We start from the raw sequence: 6,556 nt of genomic DNA, 5'->3' as shown, positions 1-6,556 counted from the left end.
GCCGAAGCTCTGTAGCTGCACGTTGAGCATATGTATACAATTTGATCGTGCACTCCCAGCCAGGTACAGCTGTTTCGTCCTACTTGGGACTCGTCAACCTGGCGTAGCGAAGTGGCACGATCTTGGGTCGGCGCTAACAGTGCGTCTCGGCGAGACGTCAATGTTCCACGGTGACAACGCCACCTGTGGAGGCCGCGGTGCAAGCCAGCAAGTACATGTACAAAGTGAAAATAGCCGAAGCTCTGTAGCTGCACGTTGAGCATATGTATACAATTTGATCGTGCACTCCCAGCCAAGTACAGCTGTTTCCTCCTACTTGGGACTCGTCAGCCTGGCGTAGGGAAGTGACACGATCTTGGGTCGGCGCTAACAGTGCGTCTCGGCGAGACGTCAATGTTCCACGGTGACAACGCCACCTGTGGAGGCCGCAGTGCAAGCCAGCAAGTAGATATACAAAGTGAAAATAGCCGAAGCTCTGTAGCTGCACGTTGAGCATATGTATACAATTTGATCGTGCACTCCCAGCCAAGTACAGCTGTTTCGTCCTACTTGGGACTCGTCAGCCTGGCGTAGGGAAGTGACACGATCTTGGGTCGGCGCTAACAGTGCGTCTCGGCGAGACGTCAATGTTCCACGGTGACAACGCCACCTGTGGAGGCCGCAGTGCAAGCCAGCAAGTAGATATACAAAGTGAAAATAGCCGAAGCTCTGTAGCTGCACGTTGAGCATATGTATACAATTTGATCGTGCACTCCCAGCCAAGTACAGCTGTTTCGTCCTACTTGGGACTCGTCAGCCTGGCGTAGGGAAGTGACACGATCTTGGGTCGGCGCTAACAGTGCGTCTCGGCGAGACGTCAATGTTCCACGGTGACAACGCCACCTGTGGAGGCCGCAGTGCAAACCAGCAAGTACATATACAAAGTGAAAATAGCCGAAGCTCTGAAGCTGCACGTTGAGCATATGTATACAATTTGATCGTGCACTCCCAGCCAAGTACAGCTGTTTCGTCCTACTTGGGACCCAAGATCGTGTCACTTCCGTACGCCAGGCTGACGAGTCCCAAGTAGGACGAAACAGCTGTACTTGGCTGAGAGTGCACGATCAAATTGTATACATATGCTCAACGTGCAGCTACAGAGCTTCGGCTATTTTCACTTTGTATATGTACTTGCTGGCTTGCACTGCGGCCTCCACAGGTGGCGTTGTCACCGTGGAACATTGACGTCTCGCCGAGACGCACTGTTAGCGCCGACCCAAGATCGTGTCACTTCCCTACGCCAGGCTGACGAGTCCCAAGTAGGACGAAACAGCTGTACTTGGCTGGGAGTGCACGATCAAATTGTATACATATGCTCAACGTGCAGCTACAGAGCTTCGGCTATTTTCACTTTGTATATCTACTTGCTGGCTTGCACTGCGGCCTCCACAGGTGGCGTTGTCACCGTGGAACATTGACGTCTCGCCGAGACGCACTGTTAGCGCCGACCCAAGATCGTGTCACTTCCCTACGCCAGGCTGACGAGTCCCAAGTAGGAGGAAACAGCTGTACTTGGCTGGGAGTGCACGATCAAATTGTATACATATGCTCAACGTGCAGCTACAGAGCTTCGGCTATTTTCACTTTGTACATGTACTTGCTGGCTTGCACCGCGGCCTCCACAGGTGGCGTTGTCACCGTGGAACATTGACGTCTCGCCGAGACGCACTGTTAGCGCCGACCCAAGATCGTGCCACTTCGCTACGCCAGGTTGACGAGTCCCAAGTAGGACGAAACAGCTGTACCTGGCTGGGAGTGCACGATCAAATTGTATACATATGCTCAACGTGCAGCTACAGAGCTTCGGCTATTTTCACTTTGTATATGTACTTGCTGGCTTGCACCGCGGCCTCCACAGGTGGCGTTGTCACCGTGGAACATTGACGTCTCGCCGAGACGCACTGTTAGCGCCGACCCAAGATCGTGTCACTTCCCTACGCCAGGCTGACGAGTCCCAAGTAGGACGAAAGACGAAACAGCTGGACTTGGCTGGGAGTGCACGATCAAATTGTATACATATGCTCAACGTGCAGCTACAGAGCTTCGGCTATTTTCACTTTGTATATCTACTTGCTGGCTTGCACTGCGGCCTCCACAGGTGGCGTTGTCACCGTGGAACATTGACGTCTCGCCGAGACGCACTGTTAGCGCCGACCCAAGATCGTGTCACTCCTTTACGCCATGCTGACGAGTCCCAAGTAGGACGAAACAGCTGTACCTGGCTGGGAGTGCACGATCAAATTGTATACATATGCTCAACGTGCAGCTACAGAGCTTCGGCTATTTTCACTTTGTATATGTACTTGCTGGCTTGCACCGCGGCCTCCACAGGTGGCGTTGTCACCGTGGAACATTGACGTCTCGCCGAGACGCACTGTTAGCGCCGACCCAAGATCGTGTCACTTCCCTACGCCAGGCTGACGAGTCCCAAGTAGGACGAAACAGCTGTACTTGGCTGGGAGTGCACGATCAAATTGTATACATATGCTCAACGTGCAGCCACAGAGCTTCGGCTATTTTCACTTTGTATATGTACTTGCTGGCTTGCACTGCGGCCTCCACAGGTGGCGTTGTCACCGTGGAACATTGACGTCTCGCCGAGACGCACTGTTAGCGCCGACCCAAGATCGTGTCACTTCCCTACGCCAGGCTGACGAGAACCAAGTAGGACGAAACAGCTGTACTTGGCTGGGAGTGCACGATCAAATTGTATACATATGCTCAACGTGCAGCCACAGAGCTTCGGCTATTTTCACTTTGTATATGTACTTGCTGGCTTGCACTGCGGCCTCCACAGGTGGCGTTGTCACCGTGGAACATTGACGTCTCGCCGAGACGCACTGTTAGCGCCGACCCAAGATCGTGTCACTTCCCTACGCCAGGCTGACGAGTCCCAAGTAGGACGAAACAGCTGTACTTGGCTGGGAGTGCACGATCAAATTGTATACATATGCTCAACGTGCAGCCACAGAGCTTCGGCTATTTTCACTTTGTATATGTACTTGCTGGCTTGCACTGCGGCCTCCACAGGTGGCGTTGTCACCGTGGAACATTGACGTCTCGCCGAGACGCACTGTTAGCGCCGACCCAAGATCGTGTCACTTCCCTACGCCAGGCTGACGAGAACCAAGTAGGACGAAACAGCTGTACTTGGCTGGGAGTGCACGATCAAATTGTATACATATGCTCAACGTGCAGCCACAGAGCTTCGGCTATTTTCACTTTGTATATGTACTTGCTGGCTTGCACTGCGGCCTCCACAGGTGGCGTTGTCACCGTGGAACATTGACGTCTCGCCGAGACGCACTGTTAGCGCCGACCCAAGATCGTGTCACTTCCCTACGCCAGGCTGACGAATCCCAAGTAGGACGAAACAGCTGTACTTGGCTGGGAGTGCACGATCAAATTGTATACATATGCTCAACGTGCAGCCACAGAGCTTCGGCTATTTTCACTTTGTATATGTACTTGCTGGCTTGCACTGCGGCCTCCACAGGTGGCGTTGTCACCGTGGAACATTGACGTCTCGCCGAGACGCACTGTTAGCGCCGACCCAAGATCGTGTCACTTCCCTGCGCCAGGCTGACGAGAACCAAGTAGGACGAAACAGCTGTACTTGGCTGGGAGTGCACGATCAAATTGTATACATATGCTCAACGTGCAGCCACAGAGCTTCGGCTATTTTCACTTTGTATATGTACTTGCTGGCTTGCACTGCGGCCTCCACAGGTGGCGTTGTCACCGTGGAACATTGACGTCTCGCCGAGACGCACTGTTAGCGCCGACCCAAGATCGTGTCACTTCCCTACGCCAGGCTGACGAATCCCAAGTAGGACGAAACAGCTGTACTTGGCTGGGAGTGCACGATCAAATTGTATACATATGCTCAACGTGCAGCCACAGAGCTTCGGCTATTTTCACTTTGTATATGTACTTGCTGGCTTGCACTGCGGCCTCCACAGGTGGCGTTGTCACCGTGGAACATTGACGTCTCGCCGAGACGCACTGTTAGCGCCGACCCAAGATCGTGTCACTTCCCTACGCCAGGCTGACGAGTCCCAAGTAGGACGAAACAGCTGTACTTGGCTGGGAGTGCACGATCAAATTGTATACATATGCTCAACGTGCAGCCACAGAGCTTCGGCTATTTTCACTTTGTATATGTACTTGCTGGCTTGCACTGCGGCCTCCACAGGTGGCGTTGTCACCGTGGAACATTGACGTCTCGCCGAGACGCACTGTTAGCGCCGACCCAAGATCGTGTCACTTCCCTACGCCAGGCTGACGAGTCCCAAGTAGGACGAAACAGCTGTACTTGGCTGGGAGTGCACGATCAAATTGTATACATATGCTCAACGTGCAGCCACAGAGCTTCGGCTATTTTCACTTTGTATATGTACTTGCTGGCTTGCACTGCGGCCTCCACAGGTGGCGTTGTCACCGTGGAACATTGACGTCTCGCCGAGACGCACTGTTAGCGCCGACCCAAGATCGTGTCACTTCCCTACGCCAGGCTGACGAATCCCAAGTAGGACGAAACAGCTGTACTTGGCTGGGAGTGCACGATCAAATTGTATACATATGCTCAACGTGCAGCCACAGAGCTTCGGCTATTTTCACTTTGTATATGTACTTGCTGGCTTGCACTGCGGCCTCCACAGGTGGCGTTGTCACCGTGGAACATTGACGTCTCGCCGAGACGCACTGTTAGCGCCGACCCAAGATCGTGTCACTTCCCTACGCCAGGCTGACGAGTCCCAAGTAGGACGAAACAGCTGTACTTGGCTGGGAGTGCACGATCAAATTGTATACATATGCTCAACGTGCAGCCACAGAGCTTCGGCTATTTTCACTTTGTATATGTACTTGCTGGCTTGCACTGCGGCCTCCACAGGTGGCGTTGTCACCGTGGAACATTGACGTCTCGCCGAGACGCACTGTTAGCGCCGACCCAAGATCGTGTCACTTCCCTACGCCAGGCTGACGAGAACCAAGTAGGACGAAACAGCTGTACTTGGCTGGGAGTGCACGATCAAATTGTATACATATGCTCAACGTGCAGCCACAGAGCTTCGGCTATTTTCACTTTGTATATGTACTTGCTGGCTTGCACTGCGGCCTCCACAGGTGGCGTTGTCACCGTGGAACATTGACGTCTCGCCGAGACGCACTGTTAGCGCCGACCCAAGATCGTGTCACTTCCCTACGCCAGGCTGACGAGAACCAAGTAGGACGAAACAGCTGTACTTGGCTGGGAGTGCACGATCAAATTGTATACATATGCTCAACGTGCAGCCACAGAGCTTCGGCTATTTTCACTTTGTATATGTACTTGCTGGCTTGCACTGCGGCCTCCACAGGTGGCGTTGTCACCGTGGAACATTGACGTCTCGCCGAGACGCACTGTTAGCGCCGACCCAAGATCGTGTCACTTCCCTACGCCAGGCTGACGAATCCCAAGTAGGACGAAACAGCTGTACTTGGCTGGGAGTGCACGATCAAATTGTATACATATGCTCAACGTGCAGCCACAGAGCTTCGGCTATTTTCACTTTGTATATGTACTTGCTGGCTTGCACTGCGGCCTCCACAGGTGGCGTTGTCACCGTGGAACATTGACGTCTCGCCGAGACGCACTGTTAGCGCCGACCCAAGATCGTGTCACTTCCCTACGCCAGGCTGACGAGTCCCAAGTAGGACGAAACAGCTGTACTTGGCTGGGAGTGCACGATCAAATTGTACACATATGCTCAACGTGCAGCCACAGAGCTTCGGCTATTTTCACTTTGTATATGTACTTGCTGGCTTGCACTGCGGCCTCCACAGGTGGCGTTGTCACCGTGGAACATTGACGTCTCGCCGAGACGCACTGTTAGCGCCGACCCAAGATCGTGTCACTTCCCTACGCCAGGCTGACGAGAACCAAGTAGGACGAAACAGCTGTACTTGGCTGGGAGTGCACGATCAAATTGTATACATATGCTCAACGTGCAGCCACAAAGCTACGGCTATTTTCACTTTGTACATGTACTTGCTGGCTTGCACTGCGGCCTCCACAGGTGGCGTTGTCACCGTGGAACATTGACGTCTCGCCGAGACGCACTGTTAGCGCCGACCCAAGATCGTGTCACTTCCCTACGCCAGGCTGACGAGTCCAAGTAGGACGAAACAGCTGTACTTGGCTGGGAGTGCACGATCAAATTGTATACATATGCTCAACGTGCAGCCACAAAGCTACGGCTATTTTCACTTTGTACATGTACTTGCTGGCTTGCACTGCGGCCTCCACAGGTGGCGTTGTCACCGTGGAACATTGACGTCTCGCCGAGACGCACTGTTAGCGCCGACCCAAGATCGTGTCACTTCCCTACGCCAGGCTGACGAGTCCCAAGTAGGACGAAACAGCTGTACTTGGCTGGGAGTGCACGATCAAATTGTATACATATGCTCAACGTGCAGCCACAGAGATTCGGCTATTTTCACTTTGTATATGTACTTGCTGGCTTGCACTGCGGCC

The sequence above is a fragment of the Ornithodoros turicata genome, chromosome 3 (genome assembly GCF_037126465.1).
Source record: "Ornithodoros turicata isolate Travis chromosome 3, ASM3712646v1, whole genome shotgun sequence".
Classification (NCBI taxonomy): domain Eukaryota; kingdom Metazoa; phylum Arthropoda; class Arachnida; order Ixodida; family Argasidae; genus Ornithodoros; species Ornithodoros turicata.
Note: the sequence above shows the minus strand (reverse complement) of the source record.